A 20,887-nucleotide genomic window follows, 5' to 3' on the forward strand; every position below is an offset into this window, starting at 1 on the left:
ATAGTTTCCTTTACTTTTGAAAGATGACTTTATTTGTTTGCCCATTTGACATGCAGCACATACTTTTTCTTTTGAGAACTTAACACTTGGAAAACCGTGAACTAGTTCTTTGGAACATATGAAGTTAATTGTTTTGAAATTCAAATGGTTTAGCCGTTTATGCCAAAGCCAGTTTGGATCATTTCCGGCTATCATGCACACAGGTTTTTCAAAATCAGTTTTCCAATTAACTTTGTAAATATTTCTCATTCGGTTACCGGTTAAAAGGATATCATTTTGCTGATTTTTAACTAAACATGCGTTTTTATGAAATTCAACATTATAGCCCACATCACACATTTGACTTATACTCAACAAATTTAAACACAGTTCTTCTACAAGCAATACATTATTTATGGATAGGTTACCATGGACAATCTTACCCTTGCCCACGGTTTTACCTTTCGAGTTGTCACCGAATGTTATGATTGCTCCGGTTTCATACTTGATGTCGGTTAGTAGCTCTTCGTTGCCGGTCATATGTCTTGAACATCCGCTGTCCAGATACCATTCCGAGTTCTTTAGCCGGTTGCTTCTCCTAACCTGCAAAAGAAAATTATTTACACCTTTTTGGTACCCACATTCAGTTGGGTCCATGGTTGATTAGTCCCTTTGGGATCCAGACTTGAATGAGTCGGATCACTTTCCCGGTATCTATTCTTATAATGTTTGGCTTAACTTCTTGACTGTTGCTTAAGAATGCCTTATGTTGTGATGAATTTCTTTGAGATCGAGATTTGTTTGTTTTGTTTGATTTCCGGTTGGCTTTCCTTCTCTCAAGATGAATCCAGTTTTCTGATTCAGTCGGACTTACATACTTAAGTTCTTCTTCCGGTTTTAAGTAATTTTCGGTTGTTGAACTCTTGACAAATCTTATGAACGGAAGATTGTCTTTCGTGAGTTTCATTCCGTTAGGTTGTTTTGATTCGTTTTGTTTATTTGGTTCGTAACCGATGCCAAACCTACATTTAGGATGTCTTTTATAATTACACATTTGTTTTACGGCTTGACGAGATCTCTCCCACGCAGCCGTAACATACAGTGTTCGCTCATCGGTTTCAGTTACCGGTTGAACTGTCTTCTCATTATCTAAGAATAGTTCATCCGGTTCATACATTGCGGTTTCACATGTTTTAACAATGGTACTATTTGACTCTACGGTTTAAGATTCTACCGGAGTCGGTATGTATGCAGATATGTTTCTGAACTCAGCGACCATTTCGTTGAGTGCAGAAATCAAATCTTCTTTAGTAAACTCGTCAGAAGAGAAATCAAATACCTCTTCGTCGTTTGCCATGAAACAGGTTACTCTTTCTTCATTGTCTTCGTTGTCGGAGTACGCCCATTCGCTTCCACCGTCGGATGCAATGAGTGCTTTCTGAATCTCCTTCCCTTCGTCAGCATGCTGATCATCGTTTCTACGGTAGTCGTTCCGTTGGTTATCATTTCTCCGGTAGTTGTTCCCTTGGTAATTGTTACCCTGGTACCGGTTGCCTTGATAGTTGTTGCATTGATAGTTTCCTTCCGGTTTTCTGTCGTCTCTCCTTGGTTTTCTACATTCTGACCTGAAATGTCCAAAACCGTCACAGTTATAGCATCTTTTATTTGATTTATCTACATAATTATAATTAAAATCGTTGTTAGATGGTGGTTGGCTCTTCTTCATGAATCTCCCAAATTTCTGAGCTAACATCGCCATCACATCTTCACTGATCTGATCAGTGCTTTTGACTGGAGCTGGAACGGTTGATACTTTGACCGCCGGTTCCACCGATGTAACCAAAGCTCTGGTTGCAGTTGATGTGGATGCTTCATCTTCGATCCGAGACTTGATCTCGAACTCGTAGGCTTTTAGATCCTCAAACACATCATGCAACTTCATCTGCCCGAGGGTGCTTGATTCCCTCATCACCATGGTCTTGATATCCCAAGTGCTCGGTAGTGATCTTAAGGCTTTGATGATTACTTCTCGGTTGTCATACTTCTTTCCGAGTGTTTGAAGCTCGTTGACCACACTGGTGAACCGATTACTAAATTTCTTCATGTTTTCCCCCGGTTTCATCCTGATGTTTTCATATTTCTGTGTAGCCACCAAGATTTTATTCTCCTTTGTTCTTTCATTTCCCTCATGGATCTGAATGATCGTTTCCCAGGCTTCCTTTGCATTGTCACAGTATGATATCTTGTTCAATGTGTTATCATCTATGGCCTTGTATATGTGCCTCATGCAATGGTTGTCCAAGTTACTCCGTCTTCGATCTTCATTTGTCCATTGGTTTAACTCCTTGTTGATCTTGATCGGTCCCTCTTTCAGGACTCGACTCATCTCATCATCTAACGTGATCAGATGTAAATACATATGTTTCTTCCAACTGCTAAATGCTTCACTGTTTAGCATTGGTGGCTTGTCGCTGTGGGTCATGCTTCCCATCTTCTTCGGTTGCTTGAGTGCTAAGAACCTCGCTCTGATACCACTTGTTAGGATCGGGGACGCCCTTGGAGGACCGGGGTGTTTCCGGTTTTAGAAAGGGTGGCCTCTTACAACACACACAACACTTTGGTGATAGTCTAGTTAGAGACTATAACTGTTCTCAGCACTTCGCAAACTGTCACAGACTCTTGAACAGGGTTCAAGGGCGGAAATGTCTATTTCAGTCTGAAGCAACGTATGCGACTTAGATGATGTTTTAGAAGGAATTTGTTTTAGAGATATGAGTGGACCGGTTTTTGATATAAGGAGTAAGGTTGATTTTGGTTAGGTTAAGTGAGTAAACAACAAAATGAAGGAAATGACACGAGACAAGATTTTTTATGGATGTTCGGAGCAAACCCTCCTACGTCACCCCTTCTTCTCAGGTTATGAGAAGGATCTCCACTAACTTTCAAAGTTACAACAATTACTATGCCGGTCGAGACCAACTCGCTATTCGCCGGTTACACCAACTCACTCTTTATGTAATACAATGACACAACACAAATACACACAGAAAGTTTCCGGTTTTTAACACACCGATTTTGGATCATAAGATTTTATCTCTCTAAGATTTTGTAACTTATCGCTTGCTTAGATGCTTAGATTACTGGATGTCTAGATGTGTGTCTAATGAGGACGCTTCGTCTTCCTTTTATAGTAGATGAGATCCCAACGGTCATTTTCTTCTCTCACCGTGGGATTGGTTGATCAGCATCACGCCGGTGTAAGAAGGTTACTTGCACGTTTCACCTTCCTCAACACTTGGCAAGCATGCAAGGATTCCTCAGGAAAATGTGACGTTGCCGGTTTGCGGATTCGGACACGTGTCAGGCATGCACCTTCCGGTTGTCAACATCGGATCAGTAAATCATCATTGCTTTCCTCGCATTCTTCCGATCGGATCTTATCTTCTTTTATTCCTTCGAGACATGTCTATTTCGTCACCATACGTCATCTCTGCAGATTGAAGTGACCGGTTTTGTCTCTTACATAATATAGTCCGACTGGAGTGTGAATTTTGTCTTTGCTAGCCGGTCTCTTGATAGAGTAAAAAACCGGTTCCTCTGATCTTTTGACTTGATCACTTGGAACTGATTTTCTTTGAAGTGTTTCAGCAACCGGTTCATGAGGCTCTAGCCGGTTCATACGATTTGATCTGCTCTTGTACATAGAAGTTAACAATTATTTAGTTTTTCTAGCCGGTTCCAAAAATTAACTTTACTTAATTTTTCTTATCAGAGCCCATTCTACTTTCTGCACTTTTTCCCGAGTTAACTCCCATATTTTCTTCGATATCAGCTTCATATTGTCCTCAGCTTTCCATTCATGAATATACGGTCTGTCGTGTAGTTGTATGTTACTTAGATGATCAAGTATCCTCTATCATTCTAAATTTCTTCATAGGAGTGAGTCCCAATTCTCGTCTTTAATGTCCTTGATTTTCGCTTATGCGCATTCCCTTTTGATACGGGTATTTTGAAACTCCTCCTTATGGATGATAGAGTGATTTTCGAACTAGAGGTCGTGCCAGAATAGAGTGCATTTCCTGTCCACTAGCAGGATATCATAAAGATCTACAATATCACTTCTTAGTTTAAGAATCTTTTTTAGAGACCAGCTTATACCTTCATGAATTTTGCAGGTCCAAATGCTGGTTTCGTATATCATATACCTCCTATGCACCCTTTTGATCCATAATGACTCTTGATTACGCTCTAAAGCCCACATATGCTTAAAGGTGAGAGCTTTGTTCCACTCGATACAATTCTTCAAGTCGATGCCTCCCTCGTCCTCTCTCTTTCTAAGTTATAATCTTCTACTTTAATCATTATGATTTTTCCTCCTCTACTCGTGATTTTCCCATCATGGATTTTCATGTAAATTTTGTGTTATTTACGTGCTTTCTTGGTTTATATTCATCTTTTCTTTATCTTGATTAGTCTTAGATTCATATCTTGTTTTCAACAGTTGGTATCAGAGCCTTCAACCTTTTTTGATTCTAAGACTATATCTATTTTCGAAGATGTCAAGTATGAAGTATAGTATTTTGTTATTGGATCACAACACCAGATTTTCTTTATGGCATATAAATATGTTAGGTTTGCTCACTCAGATGGATTTGGACGAAACTCTATTAGGGGTTTATAAGATGCCCACTTTGTGGACAGTAAAAGAGAAAAAGAAGAAGGACCGCAAGGCTATTGTGATCGATTTTTTAAAATTTTTTTTTGATCTACTAGTTAGAAAATTCTGGGACGATCATTAAAAAAATTTAGAAAACGTGAGGGGAATTAATTTTAATGTTTGAAAACTTGAAGTTTAAAAATGAGTCTTTATAGACAACTCCATATCTTACCGTCCCGTCGAATCTAGGAGAGATTGAGTATTTTTTAATGCGAAGTATGTCATAGGCCTACTTTAACTTTTTTTCAATTTTAATTAATCCTCAAGACTAGATTGTCTCCACCTAATTTCAAAAATTAGAAAATTAAGAGAAGTGAGTTCGGCGTTTAGTTATGTGTGGGAAAGAGTTTTTTAGACGCTATGTCCCACAACGCCCTTAAGGTCTCTACTAATTAATTTTGGCATTTCTTTAAAAAAAATTACGCTTTACATTTTAGAAAAATTAATTTTATATTATCCTAGGATCACATAAATCACAAACATACATCAAAACTAACCAAACCAAACCACAGGGAAAAAATAAACCCAAAAATTTGAAAAACCAAACAAAAGGACCGTCCACGGTATCCTATACCTGATTTTTGGTTGAGGTGAAAATCTAGATCAGTCGAAAAATTGTGCTTTTTGTCGGTCCTCAGTCCTAAAGTGCGGCCAACGTCGGTCCTATGACAAGCAGTAGCGGTTCTCAGCCTTTGGGTGCAGAAATCTTCGGTCCTTTCACAAGCAGTAGCGACCCTCAGCCTTTGGGTGCAGAAATCTTCGGTACTTTGACAAGCAATAATGGTCCTCATCTTTTGGGTGCAAAAATATTCAGTCATCTGATAAGCAATAGTGATCCTCAGCCTTTGGGTGTGGAAATCTTCGGTCCTTTGACAAGCAATAGCGGTCCTCAACCTCTGGGTGTGGAAATTTTCAGTCCTTTGCCAAGTAGTAGCGGTCCTCAGCCTTTGGGTGCATAAATCTTCGGTCCTGAGCCTAAAACAACTCTCCCCTTCGGTCCTAAATGAGCAATAAGTACTTTTTGGGTGCAAATTGCAACCCAAAAGGCTAATAGTGGAAATAAAATAACATAAAATTCTAAGAATGTCTAAAAGAATTGGATACAAGAAAAAAAGGGCGAGGTTTTCTCGGTCAGAAAGAGGCTCAGATCAGATTTTAGGTTCCTAGGAAGTAGAGAACTAGCATAGGAGCAGATCTAGGCTAGTTTCCTCGGTCTTCGTGTGCACAGAAGCATCCAAAATCAACAGAAATGTCAGGAAGGTTCCAAATTTTACATGTAAAGAGGCAGCCTTGGTCAGATGGTGTTCGAGTATGCTTCAGGGTGCCGTTTTGCCGGTCAAATGCTATCCTAGGGCTAGCTTTTTCAGTCCTAAAGTAGCACACCTTCGATTCTACCTATTTTCCACCTAATCCTAATCTAACAAAATATTTGGTGATCCAAATGGATCCCAAATTGCATAAAAAAAATTCCAAAAAGTTTTACATCCTAATTCTAATGTCATACAAATGATAAATTAAACCAACACAAATTTCTTCTCTTTTTTTATATCTTTGAGTTTTTTTTTAATTTTTAAAACCTAACTAGATTATTAATAAAATACAAGTAAATCCTATATATAATATTATACCAAAAAAAAATCAAAACAGATTTTTTAACTTTTTGAGTCTTTTTAAATGGCCAATTCAAGAGCCGATTTTGGTTTTATAAATTTCTTTTTCTTGGTCAATGACCTTTTATTTACATAGAGCTTTCTATTTTTTTAGTTATGTTTTATTTATTTACATGTTAAATGTATTATTAAGGTTTAAATATTTACAAATATCTAAATAGAATCTTAAACTCCTATCAAAATAACAAATTTAAAAAGAAAGAAATCATGCATGGGATGGTATATAAAGATAAAAAATAAAATTATAATCTAAAAAGATCTACGCAAAGGGGCTTACAATGGGGCTACTCCTTTGCTTTTGGAATGAAAAACAGAAATTTCCCAAGCAAAACTGGTGACACAATCTAAGAATGGTTGGTGTTTTCTTAGGGTTTCGGTTGTAGAAAATGTTGGTGTTAAGAGGGGTATTTTTTTTTGGAAAAAACGACTTAGCGTTATTTCATTAAAAATTCCCAAAAATGGGAAAAAAAATCACGAGCTTAAGAGATCATTCTAGACAGGCCTAGAATGATTTTGAAGTCGTAACATTTTGAGTAAAAGATAAAAAGCTAAAAACGTAAATGAATTATCTAATTACAATACTTTCAATTCTAGTGAGTTTAAAAAATGGTAAATTCCAGTTCCTACAGATATTCTAGTTCTGCTCCGTGCTTGGAATCTTGTCAACGTTCTCGTGAGGGCGCTACAATCCGATACAATATCTTTCCATAACTCTTCAACGCTCATGCGGGTTCTGTCATATACCCTTGCATTCCGTTCTTGCCAAATGTTATACACCACTGCTCCAAAGCCGCACTTGAACACGCTTGTTGCAAATCTATTTCCCTTGGCTTTGAGTAGTGTTGTATCTTTGATTTCATTCCATTCGCTCGGGAAACTGATCAGCTCCAGGCTTTAATAGAATCTGTCCCAAAGCTCTGAAGCAATACAACAGATCCTGAATAGGTGATTTATGGTTTCTTCATTTCCTCTACATAGAAGACAAACGAGGGGTATTTATAGTCAAAGCTATGAAACCCTAGGGCCCAAAGACCCATTTAACACATTTCACCGTTGGAAAGATAAACTAATTTAAACATATACAAATGTTTAAAATAATGGAGCAATCTCCACTTGACATGTCACTAAATGTCAAGCTTTATTTAATAATGACATAATACTTGGTCATTTTAATTTTGTAATTAAAAATGACCAAGTCTTCACGTTTCTCTTCAACACATGGTTGAATTATTCTTCCTTTGACAACTTCTTCCTTTATTTTAATTTAGCAACTTCCCTTTCTTTCTTTGAACACAAATGATTGGAGTGAGATTTCAGATTTGCGGCTGTCACCTATCATGAAGGTGAACGCTGAATTCATATTTTCCTTTTTAGAAATTAGTTCTTGGGCATGAATCGGATCTTGGGCATGGGTCAGTCCATAGGTCGGGTCACCGGTCTGATCCATCAATTAGATCATTTCTTTGGCTTACTTTGGGTTGACTTGCCTTTGATTTGGATCTTGTTAGATAAAATTAGATCGGTTAAACAAAACAAATCCCTTGTACAGTAACAGGTAAAGAATTCAATCGGTCAAAGAACTCAACCGGTTAAGAAACTCAACCGGTCAAGCAATCAAACGGACCAAAAACCTAACAGAACAAGAAAGACAAGATCGGTCAAATCAGAAGGCCAGAATCATTGAACAGTCGGTCAATCAGAAGATATGGAAAAACCGGAAGTCATCTGGTTAACATAAACAACCGACCAGCATAAAAAGACACTTCGGGTATCTGTTGAGAATGATACCGAAGGAACAAACATAGTATTGCCATATTCATACAAGTCTGAGGACAGTCTGCAGGCTACAGAAGACCGTCCTACAAGATCTTTCGACTACAGGATAAATCAGAAAGGCAATCTTCCAGGTACAGGCAACTATCTAACCGACAGTTGTCATATTGAGTAAAAGACAAACCTAACAGGTTTGACCTACACACTAGAAGACTAGACCGCCAGGTCTGAAGACTAGACCGCCAGGTCTGAATCACTGAACCTCTGCTCAACCAATAAAATTCAAGGAAATGAAATGTGACCGTTGGCACATTTCACCTATAAAAGAAGGAGCTGAAGAGGAATAAATGCGGTTACAAGTTCTGAACTTTCTACAGCCTAAGTCAAAAATTGTGTTCTATCTCTAGAAAGCTTAAGCGCTTATTTGAAGTGTATTTACAATTTCGGTTAAAATTGTACGGGTGTTATCGAGTAGGAAATAAGTCTCGATCGGATTGTGTTTGTATTCCTTAGTGAATATCCTTCTCGCGGTTTCGAGAGGAAGGGGTGACGTAGAAGTTTTATCTCCGAACATCCATAAAAACCTATCTTGTTATTTACTTTCCGCCTGCTTTACTTTCTAACCGATCTGCACTAACCTACTAATATCGCTCCAACCGACTCAACATCACCTAAACCGAATTACTAAGCTGCAAAACCGACCTAGCAATCTCCAAACCTGTCTTATTCAAATCCGGTTCTGCCTATCTCGTGTGTGTGCTGATTCAACCTGAAACAAACCACTTCCGCGCTTGAACTCAGTTCAAGGGTTTGTGATAGTTTGTGTAGTATTAAAACCCTAGTATTAATCTCTAACCAGATTAATCAGCATCCTTTGAGTGAGACGCGCTAACCGGCCAGACCCCGGTCCGCCAGCCGCGACCTAGATCCTAACAATTGGTATCAGAGCAGTTAGTTTCAATACTCAAGCAAGCATGTCGTTCGATAGGCCCCCAATGCTAGAAGGTGACGACTTTGCCAACTGGAAGGCACGCATGCACGTGCATTTAATCACCATGGATGACGAGATGCAGTTCATTATAGCTGAAGGACCGATAATAATTGATAAAGACAGAAAGGATTGGACAGTTGAAGATAGGAGAAGAAATAATCTGGATAATCATGTCAGAAACCGCATCTCCAACGGTTTGGACAGAAATACGTATTGCAAGGTCAGAGACTGCAAAACAGCAAAGGAAACATGGGAAGTAGTGATTCAGATTCATGAGGGAAATGAAAGAACCAAGGAAAACAAGATAATGGGTGCTACTCAGAAGTTTGAAAACATCAAGATGAGACCGGGAGAAACAATGATAGAATACAGTGACCGGTTCATAGGTGTGATAGACGAGTTAGCAATTCTTGGCAAGAGGTATGACAACAAGGAAGTCATCATGAAAGCGTTAAGATCTCTTCCAAGCGCATGGGACATAAAGACAACGGTGATGAGAGAATCAAACTGCCTAAGCAAGATGAAGCTACACGATGTATTCGAAGATCTTAAGGCATATGAGTTTGAAATGAGATCTAGGACTGAAGAAGAAGTCTCAGCCTCAACCTCAACCAGAGCATTGATCACATCCACAGAATCGGTTGCTCCCGCACCGATTAGAACTGCTGAACAGTTCACCGAGGATGCCATGGCAATGTTTGCACAGAAATTTGGCAGATTCATGAAGAGAAGCCAACCGACAAACAACTATAACTGCGGTGATAAATCTAATGTTAGATGTTATAACTGCAATTGTTTGGGACATTTCAAGTGGGAATGCAGAAAACCGAGGAGAGATAACCGAAAACTGGACAATCAGAATAACCGAAATAATTATCAACAAACTGGTGAAGGAAGTGAAGTTCAGAAAGCACTAAAAGTCGTTGATGGAGGAAGTTTATGGGCTCATAGTGACAGTGATGATGAACTCACATGCCTCATGGAAAATGAGGAACATGTATTTGACTCTCCTTGTGAAAAATTTACTAAAGATAAGTTATTTAATGCACTAAATGATATGGTAGTAGAATATAAGAACCTGTTAACACTATTACCCAGCTTTAGAGCCGACCCCATAGTACCTACCTTGACCGAACCAAAGACCATACAACCTGATGAAACCCTGGAAACCGAGGCAGCAATTGAACTATCCTCTAAGACCGAACAGCTCAAGGAGTCAGTTCAAGAGTTGACCGAAGAGGAAAATGCCCGAATCCAGTATCGAATGGCCGCATGGAAAAGGTCTAGTGAAATGGTAAACAGAATGTGTAGTTATAAAAGACACCCTAAGTGCATGTTTGGTCTAAGATACAAAAACAACAGATCCAACAACCGGAAACACTTCGACATCATGAGGCTCACAAAGGATAATCTCCCCTTTGTAAGCTTTGTCAGAAGTTCCTTAACCGTTGAAGAGGAATTAAGTGCCTCATATCCGAAAGACAAACTAATCTATATAGGTCCAACTAATTCTGAAAAATGGCTTCACCTTGAGAAAAGGAAAGCCAACCGGTTCAAAAATAGGCAAGCCAACTCACAACCACATAGGACAAACCAAAGATCATCCCCACATAAGGCCCTCTTAGAAAAGTAGAAAGACTCCAAACCAAGTGCAAGAAAATTAGTTAAAACCTTAACTGGGAAAGTCGTCCGACTTGTCAAAGTCTGGATACCCAAGGGACTAATCGCTTGTGGACCCAAGTAAATGTGGGTACCAAATAGTTGTAAATATGTACAATTTACAGGATATGAAGAAACGACTAGGAAACTCTGAATGGTATTTGGATAGCGGTTGCTCCAGACACATGACAAGAAACAACAATCTTCTAACCGACATCAGAATAGAAACCGGTGCATTGATCACCTTCGGTGACAACTCAAAAGGTAGAATTGTGGGCAAGGGTAAAATTGTCCATGGTAACTTAACAATTGATAATGTATTCTTAGTCGAAAACCTACGTTTTAACCTGCTAAAGATTAGTCAAATGTGTGATGATAGATACACTGTAGAATTTCTTAAACATGCATGCTTAGTTAAAAACTCTCAAGGTATCATACTGCTAACCGGAAATAGGTTAGGAAACATTTACAAGGTAGATTGGAAAAATAAAGTAGAATATCCTGTTTGCATGATAGCTAAAACTGATCAAACCTGACTGTGGCATAAAAGACTAAAACACTTAAACCTGAAAACCTTAAACTATATCTACGGTAAAAAGATAGTTGAAGGAATTCCTAATATAGTATTTAATAAGGATAAGGTCTGTTCAGCATGTCAAATGGGTAAACAAACTAAGTCAACCTTTAAAAGTAAAGGACACATTCAATCTAACCGATGCTTAGATCTTCTTCACATGGACTTATTTGAACCAATTAGGGTCGTCAGCCTAGGAGGTATGCTTTACACTATGGTAGTTGTTGATGATTATTCTAAGTATACATGGGTAATATTCTTGCCATCCAAACGTGAAACCGCATCAAATTTAATCACACTACTTAAACGTTTGCAAAATGAAAAATCAACACGCATTAATAGCATTAGGACTGATAGAGGAACCGAATTTACAAACAGTACTCTAAATGCATTCCTTGATGAATCTGGTATTAGACACGAGTTGTCTAGTGCTAGGACTCCTCAACAGAACGGCCTGGCCGAGAGAAGAAACTGAACTCTCAAGGAAGCCGCACGGTCCATGATAGCCGATTCGGGCATTGCCTAAAAATTCTGGGCTGAGGCTAACAATACCGCATGTCACACACAAAACCGGTCACTGATCAACAAGTTTCACAACAAAACACCTTATGAGGTATACTTTGATAGGGTTCCTAACCTTAGGTATCTAAAGATTTTCGGTTGTAAATGCTACATTCACATAAATGGCAAAACCTATCTATCTGTTTTTGATGCAAAATCTGATATTGGGATCATGTTAGGTTACTCAGTAGTCAGTAAAGCATATAGAGTGTATAACACTAGAACTTTAACCGTGGAGGAATCACTTCATGTTGTTTTCGATGAATCGGTTGAAAGCAACACTGCATCATGCTTTGATCTACACAACAGATTGGAAAATAACAATATCCACTTTGATAGTGAAGATGAGATTCCGGTTTTTAGACGGTTTGTCCATGACCAAATGGGTAATGATGAAACCCAGCCGGATCAAGCTGTCCCACGGCAGGAAGCTGACACTTCGGTTCAAACCGATGAAATCGGTCGGTCTGACACTCTTGTTCAGCCTACCGATATGTCTAGCCTTGATCAAGTAAACGGTGATTTGGTAGACATTCCTGAACCGAACCTCAAAAGGAACACAAATCATCCTCCTAAGCTAATTATAGGAGACCCTTCAGAACCCGTTCGAACTAGGCGACAAATCCTAGAGGAATACTTCAATTCCGCCTTCATATCCCAGATTGAGCCGAAAAGAGTGGATGAAGCATTGTCAGATCCGAACTGGATCTTGGGAATGCAAGAAGAGTTAAACCAGTTTGAGAGTAACAAAGTCTGGTACCTAGTCCCTAGACCGAAAGATCAACCGGTCATAGGAACAAGATGCGTATTCAGAAATAAACTCAATGAAGACGGTTTGGTCACGAGGAACAAAGCCAGATTAGTGGCACAAGGATACAAACAGGAAGAAGGCATTGATTTTGAAGAATCATTTGCCCATGTAGCTAGGATTGAAGCTATTAGGATTTTTCTAGCTTTTGCTGCATTCAAAAATTTTAAAGTCTTTCAAATGAATGTTAAAAGTGCATTTTTGAATGGTGACCTACGTGAAGAAGTATATGTTGAACAACCACCTGGTTTCAAAAATGCTGAACTGCCCAACCATGTATACCGCCTAAACAAAGCTTTATACGGTTTAAAGCAAGCTCCTAGAGTCTGGTATGACACACTAACCGCATTCTTGTTAAAACATTATTTCATCATCGGTTCGGTGGACAAAACACTATTTAAATTTGAGAAAAAGGAACATATCCTACTTGTTCAAATATATGTAGATGATATCATCTTCGGTTCAACCGATCCTAAGCTATGTGATAAATTCTCAACCCTGATGACTAACAAATTTGAAATGAGTATGATGGGAGAATTAAGCTTCTTCCTAGGTCTTCAGGTTAAGAAACTCGAAGAAGGAACTTTCATAAGCCAACCCAAGTACACTAAGGAACTTCTAAAAAATTTAGGATGGACACGTGCTCCTCAGCCGCTACTCCAATGAGCTCATCGGTCAAACTGGACAAGGATGATGACGGTCAAGTAGTAGACCTGACAGTTTACCGAGGAATCATCGGTTCTCTCCTATACCTGACAGCAAGTAGACAGGATATACTATTTGCGGTCGGTGTGTGTGGAAGATTCCATGCTAATCCAAAATAGTCTCACTACACAGCCGCAAAGCGAATCTTGAAATACCTAAAGGGAACTCCTGACGCCGGTTTGTGGTATCCAAATGACTCATCTTTTAACCTCACAAGTTACTCAGATGCAGACTATGCAGGTTGCAAGGTTGATGGAAAAAGTACCAGCGGAACATGCCAATTCCTAGGTGATCGTCTTGTTTCATGGCACAGCAAGAAACAGACATCGATTGTCACATCAACCGTAGAAGCTGAATACCTGGCAGCCGGAAGTTGCTGTTCACAACTTCTTTGGATCCAACAACAACTGAAGGATTTCGGTATCACAGCCGAAGAGTCTCCAATTTTCTGTGATAATACGAGTGCCATAGCAATCACCTACAATCCGGTTCTACACTCTAGAACCAAGCACATTGACATAAGGCACCACTTCATTCGAGAACATGTCATGTTGAAGCATATCCGGCTGGAATACGTATCAACAGATCAACAAGTAGCTGATATCTTCACAAAGCCTCTGCAGGAAGCTAAGTTTTCTCAATTCAGACTCACACTTGGTTTAACCGATATTAGTCAGATTATTCCTAAAAATGTTTAAAAGGGAAATCGGTTCGAACAGACAAAACCGGTAGTTCCTCCTAAATTGTCGGATTCCAAATTCACCAAGGTATCTATGGAAGAACCGCTTTATCTATCATTTAGAGTAAACCGACCGGTTACTTATTGCATGCACCAATTAACCGCATCGGGATGAATGACTGAAAATCAACCGGTTTGGAAACAGTTTACTTCGGATTATTTGGCCTCCAAACAAAAGTGGAATAATTATCTATTTAAACTTATATGTTCTGAAAAACTACTTTTTCAAAGTAAAACGGTCATACCTCAAAAGACGTGAAGATACGATATCTTTCACTGTCCAGGCCTATGACTCACATCCTAGGTTGTAGTCATGCTTATTTCATACAAAATGCCTTACCCTATGGTTAATAGACATCATTACCTGCGACACACTGGATAATACTATCATCCCTCCACTAATATATAAGTTAGGCAAACCTTAAACAAAACAATCACAAGCTACAACTTATCCTCTTACTAAGACAAAATGTCTCAGTTTACAAACATCCTTCAAGTGGATTTCGATTCAGCTCAAGGCACTGAGCATTATGAAGTCTTCAAGATGATTAAGTCACTTGAAGACACCGGTCTCAAACACTTCCTAGATGACAAATATGTCATCTTCCCAGAAACAGTCCTGGAATTCTTCTACAATGTCAGGGTCTTCCGAGGTAATCCTCACTTCGACACCCACATTCAGTCCAAGGTGGGAGTAACTATGTTTAATTTCACATAAAGTGATTTCGCTAGATGCTTCGACCTTCCGAAGCAAGGGCTCACTGATCTAAACGTTCCGGCTGAACTAAAGGCCAAAATCGCCTTAAGCTTTGCTCGGTTAGACTGCCCGTTCAATGACCACGGTGTCAGGTCATCGCTGAGAGTTGAGTACCAGCTTCTCAACGATGTCATCGGTCGAGGCATCCTAGGAAAGTATGTGACAAATACCTACTATACCGCAGTTTTTAACATGATGTTTGCCATAACCACGGGTACGCCAGTCAACTGGTCAAGGGTGTTGTTTGATGTCCTAATCTGGATGATCGGCATTCGCGCAATCGGTCTCGTCCCCCAGATAAACTGCCTACTTCTGGAACTTGGAGTTCCACTCTATCCGAGAGAAGGGTTGAACCAGGAACAGGTCATCACCAAAGAGGTCACCGACTCATTCTATTAGCGGTTTGAGAAGGCCTGGAAAGGAAGAACCGCCACATCAACTCCAACGGAAACTAAGTCATTCCCTCCTACAACCGGTCATTTTTCTGTACGCACCGGTTGTATCAGTGTCCAACTCTATTATGATCATCTCAGTTTACTCTATGCTATTTTTCGGTTTTAATTATTCACCTTCCGATTTCTTGTACTCTTCTTCATTAATGATAAGTAACTTTCAACATCCAACTACATGAGTAATTACTATCCAACAAGCTTAGTTACTTTTGAACTAGATTCTTTACCTCGAGCTCCGCAACCGGTCAAAAGTAACTCCTTCCCAAGGAGTTTTGGAAACATAAATATTCCCTTCACAAATGAGACAAAACTGAATTTCAGCATTAAATGCTGATATTTTCCCTCCAATTTCAGATCTATATAAGGAACCCCACCTTATCAACTCACCACACTCTAAAATCAAAACCTCTTGAACTCTCTCTATCTTGGCAAAATCTCAAAACATGTCGAGCCGAACTCTAAGGAACTTCTTGAGCATTGACTTCGATTCATGCATGGAGTATGATGATTTGGAGACAAAGGAACTCATGTTTGAATCATTAATCGATACCGGTCTTCGTGATTTTCTCGAAGAATCCGGACCCATACTCATTCTGGACGTAACCCAGTTCTTCAACAATGCCTCTATGAGAGGAGATTTCATTGTTTCCTCGGTGAGAGGCCACTTTGTATTTCTGGACGAGAGCGAATTCGCTAAAATGTTCAATCTGCCCATAGAAGGGTTTTCCGACTTCCCAACCCGGGTGGGAAGCGCAGCAACCGATTATTCGGAAATATTCTCCGGAACCGAGGTGCCGGTGGAGAACCACGGGCTAAAAACCCGCCTTGCCCACCACATCCAACTCCTTTACGAGATTTTCAACCGATCCATCATTTGCCAATCTCCGAACCAACACTACTCCAAGAAGGTTTTTGACATGATGACCTACATTGTCAACAATACACCCATAAATTGGTCATCGGTCATCTACCAAAACCTGAGGACTATGGTGGAGACCAAGAAAGGTCTCGGTTACGCTCCTCACCTAAGCCGGCTCTTTCTTAAGTACCGTCCAGAATTTGGACCAGGTACACCAGCATCCCCATCGAATGTTCTCGATAAGGATGGGATGGAGGACAAGCTCTCTAGAATAGTCATTACATAAGTTGTATTTCTATTTCTTATGTATTCTAAACCGATCGGTTTCTATCATGTATCTTTCCTTTCAATGAATATCTAATTCTTAAGCTTGTTAACCGGGTCAAAAATCGCAATATTAGAACATCCATCTAACTAACCGGTTAATATCGATAAATCACTTCGTTGAAAAATCCGTTCAAACTCGAAAACCGCATCATCGTGGTTAATAAACCGCTTCATTTAATAAATGGTTACAAGAAGAACCGCTTCATCACCGGTTAAATGACCGCAATGGAAAACACGCTCAAAATTTGCCTCTCAAAGTATTTGGAGGGAAAGTTCCCGCCCATCTATTCCCGCTCATAGGTTCCCGCTCATAAATCCCGCCCATGGTTTTCCCGCTCAAAGTCTTTGGACGGAAAATTCCCGCCCAAACATGATGTGACGGTTCGCGACGGTTGGAATTCCAAACCGCGACTATAAATAGGGTCCTTAGTCATTTTCTTTCATTCTCACGCGAATCGGCTTTCTCTCTCTAGATTTCAACTTTCTCAACTCTCTCAAACCTTTACCCTCTTGATCTCTCGGTCCTATTATCTAAAATGGGTCGCGATTCAGTGCTGTTCAAACACATCTTCCAAGTCGATTTCGAGGAAGTCCGGGCAAATTAACGGTTCGGCTCAGGCAAAGCAGGTGATATCCCGGATCTCCGAGTCCGGTCTCGAACACTTTCTGGGAGGGCCATTCGTATTATACCAGGATGCGGTCAAAGAATTTTTCCTAACCGCATTCCTGACCGAAGGAACAATCATCGGATCCGTATGCGGTCAACGGATCGAACTGACGGAGAAGTCGGTGGCTGAGATACTACAGCTACCATCCGAAGGGAGCAACTTCTCGGTAAACTTAGATGAGGAGACCTTCGAGGCAGCTTGCCAGATTCTTTAAAAAACAGCGGTCCCTATCGTAGTATCCAGTAAGAAATCATCCCTTCGACCGGAGTATAGACCGCTGTGTGATATCTTCACAAAATCGGTCCAAGCAAGAGGGGGAAACTTTGACAGTCTCACCCGGGTAAAGATTGAGATGATTGTCGGTTTAGTCAACGACATCAAAATTAACTGGGCTAAGGTAGTTTTCACAAACCTGTGTGAAATGGTGGATCCGACATCCACTCGGTTATGTGGATACGCCATCCCACTTGGAAAAAATCATGCGTCACCTCAACATCAACACTGGCCCTGGTGTTCTCCTCTCACCTAGCAAAATTATAAAGTCCCATCAATTCAAGGACAAGAAAGACAAAAGAAAGGTCTCCGGTTCTACAGGTGGCCAAAAGAAGAAGGCAACCGGTAAGAAAGCAACTCCGGTCAAAGAAAAATCCGGAAGCAAGAAAGATAGACAACCAACCAAATCGGCTAATCCGATGTCCGACACCCCCAACACTGAAGACTCGACATCCAGCTCTAGCCGATCCGATTCACAACATACCGGAGGAGATCAGTCCGGTAAAGGGAAAGAACCGATAACTGAGAAATAATCGGTCAGTCATGATAATGCTGATGCCGGCTCAGACAGACTTGGGGAGGAAGATGACTACGCTGATGATAACACCCGGAAAACGACCAAGTATCTCGTCAACAGAATCATGGACAAAGTACATCAGCAGGCTCGCGCGGCATCCGAAGTGTTCTATCAATGGATCCGACATCGGCATCAGATACTCTACAAACACATGTTACCGGATCTCACCGTTAGCCAGAAATTCGAGAAATTGCTTGAGATGGAGGAGGAGGTCATCAGCCTCACAAAGGCTCAGGACGTCACAACTGCCCTAAAACGAAACACGGTGGTCAAAGCGTGTGCTCGGTTACAAAGACTCACCGAACACATTCAACGCCTCCAAGAAAAGCATACTCCGGGGACACCGAACTCTCAACTTGAACTTTTGGTGTTAGAACTGCTTGTAGTCAAGGAAAGGGCACTGACCGAGGAGATGGCGCGGCTTGAAGCGGCGCCCCACCACCAAGTAACATCGAAATCATCCAGATCCTCTCCTAAGGATGTTGGCGGTTAGAATCCGACCGATAAAGAGCTATCCTCTCCTCCACCGGATCAGAATATCAACATAACCGAAGTCAGGACAGAAACAGCTCTCACCGACCACCGAGCATCTGTTCAAACCGGGGATTCGGAACCGGCCATAACGGAAGAGTGGGTCAAGACCTTCATTGACGAATTCGTCAATGACGCGGTTAAGCCATGGAAGAAGAAAATCAAAGAAGCAGCGGCTAAAGCCATCGAGATGGCCGAGACGACAAAGGATGATCTAAACAAGGCGGTCGATCGGATCATGTCTGTTGAAACAAATTACGGTAATACGGATGATTTGTACGGTGGTCATCTTGAAAAAACCAAGGCATTGGAGGATATAACTCCGAAGCTGGTGACCGACCTCGCTTCGGTCAGCCAAAGGGTCGCTGAGATGGAACGGTCTCAAGAAACGACCGATCAAAGGTTGACAAAGGTCGATGAGGACCTGGCTCGATCCGGTGCCCAAGCCGGCTCAACACTTGACAGGGTAATGACCCTTGAAGAAAAGAATGCCAAGCTTGAAGCCGATCTCAAGGCGGTCACCGAACAGGTGGCAGAGCTAATAGAAGCTAAGCTGGCTGCCGACAATGCACTTGAGGAAGCGAATGCTCTCGCGGCTCAAAAGCTCCAAGATGCCCCTGGACGAGCAGACCCGGATTCAGAAGGAAACGGCAGCGGTGGATGCGAACATAGCCGGACATATGCAAAATCTAGAAAACAGTGCACCGGCCATAGCAGCATCCATAGCGGCTCAACAAGCCAAAGATGCTAACCGGCTAAGGGCTCAACAAGAAACGTATAACAAGTTCGCCAAGACTCACAAGAAGTCCAAGGCGGTTGCTTCCCCTTCCATTCCGGTTACACGAAAAAGAAAAACTGCTTCGAGGAGGGCGGAAATCACCGGACTATTGGACAGAGTCACTGACACGGTTGTTGACCCTCCACCCAACCCGGTTTTGCAAGCCGAGGATGATTTCGAGGAAGAGCTCGAGCCACAACTCACAAAACAACGGTGTATGAATGCGGTTCCAATCAGATCGATCGGTCAACCGTTCTCTCCTCACACCGGCACCTCAGGCGGTCAAGGATCCTCTTCCAGGCCGGCTCAAGCGGTCAAGGGAAAAACAACCGATGAATTGCTGGAACATTTCCTGCCGCCTAGAGCAAAGAAATAGGGGCCTTATTTACTTTTATTTACTTACGACTATTTCGGTTATATATATATATATAGTATTTTGCCTTAGTATATTTATTATATATATAAAGTGATTTTTGGAAACCGGCCTACATTTGCACTCTTACATGATTTTGAATATTTTAAATAAAATAATCAAAAAGGGAGAAATTGATAAGATAAAATATAAAAAATTTCAAAATTTTTCTCAAAATTTTCCAAAATTTTTTGAAAAATTCTCCCAAATCAATTTCCAAAAATCCGGCCAAATAAACTCTTAAAAACAAAACCAGCCTACATTTGCACTCTTACATGATTTTGAATATTTTAAATAAAATAATCAAAAAGGGAGAAATTGTTAGATAAAATTAGATCGGTTAAACAAAACAAATCCCTTGTGCAGGAACAGGTAAAGAATTAAACCGGTCAAAGAACTCAACCGATTAAGAAACTCAACCGGTCAAGCAATCAAACCGACCAAAAACCTGACCGAACAAGAAAAACAAGATCGGTCAAATCAGAAGGCCAGAATCATTGAATAGTCGGTCAATCAGAAGTTATGGAAAAACCGGAAGTCATCCAGTTAACATAAACAACCGACCAGCATAAAAAGACACTTCGGGTATCTGTTGAGAATGATATCGAAGGAACAGACTTAGTATTGCCATATTCATACAAGTCTGAGGACAGTCTGCAGGCTGCAGAAGACCGTCCTACGAGATCTTTCCACTCAAGGATAAATCAGAAAGGCAATCTACCAGGTACAGGCAACTGTCCAACCGACAGTTGCCATATTGAGTAAAAGACAAACCTATCCCCTCTTCTAGCCTAGTGGCAACAAGAGGTGGATATCCCCAGGCCTCCATGAGGTCCTGGGTTCGAGCCCGTCAGGCGGCAAGTTATGCGCCTGGTTAATTGGTTAAGTATGTTTGCGGGCTATGTACTTAACCCGCGGGGATTAGTCGCACTCCATAGGAGTAGCGGAACCCAGCGTTCTCAAAAAAAAAAAAAAAAAAAAAACCTAGCCGGTTTGACCTACACACTAGAAGACTAGACCGCCAGGTATGAATCACTGAACCTCTGCTCAACCAATCAGATTCAAGGAAATGAAATG

Source organism: Impatiens glandulifera, chromosome 2 (genome assembly GCF_907164915.1).
Source record: "Impatiens glandulifera chromosome 2, dImpGla2.1, whole genome shotgun sequence".
Classification (NCBI taxonomy): Eukaryota; Viridiplantae; Streptophyta; class Magnoliopsida; order Ericales; family Balsaminaceae; genus Impatiens; species Impatiens glandulifera.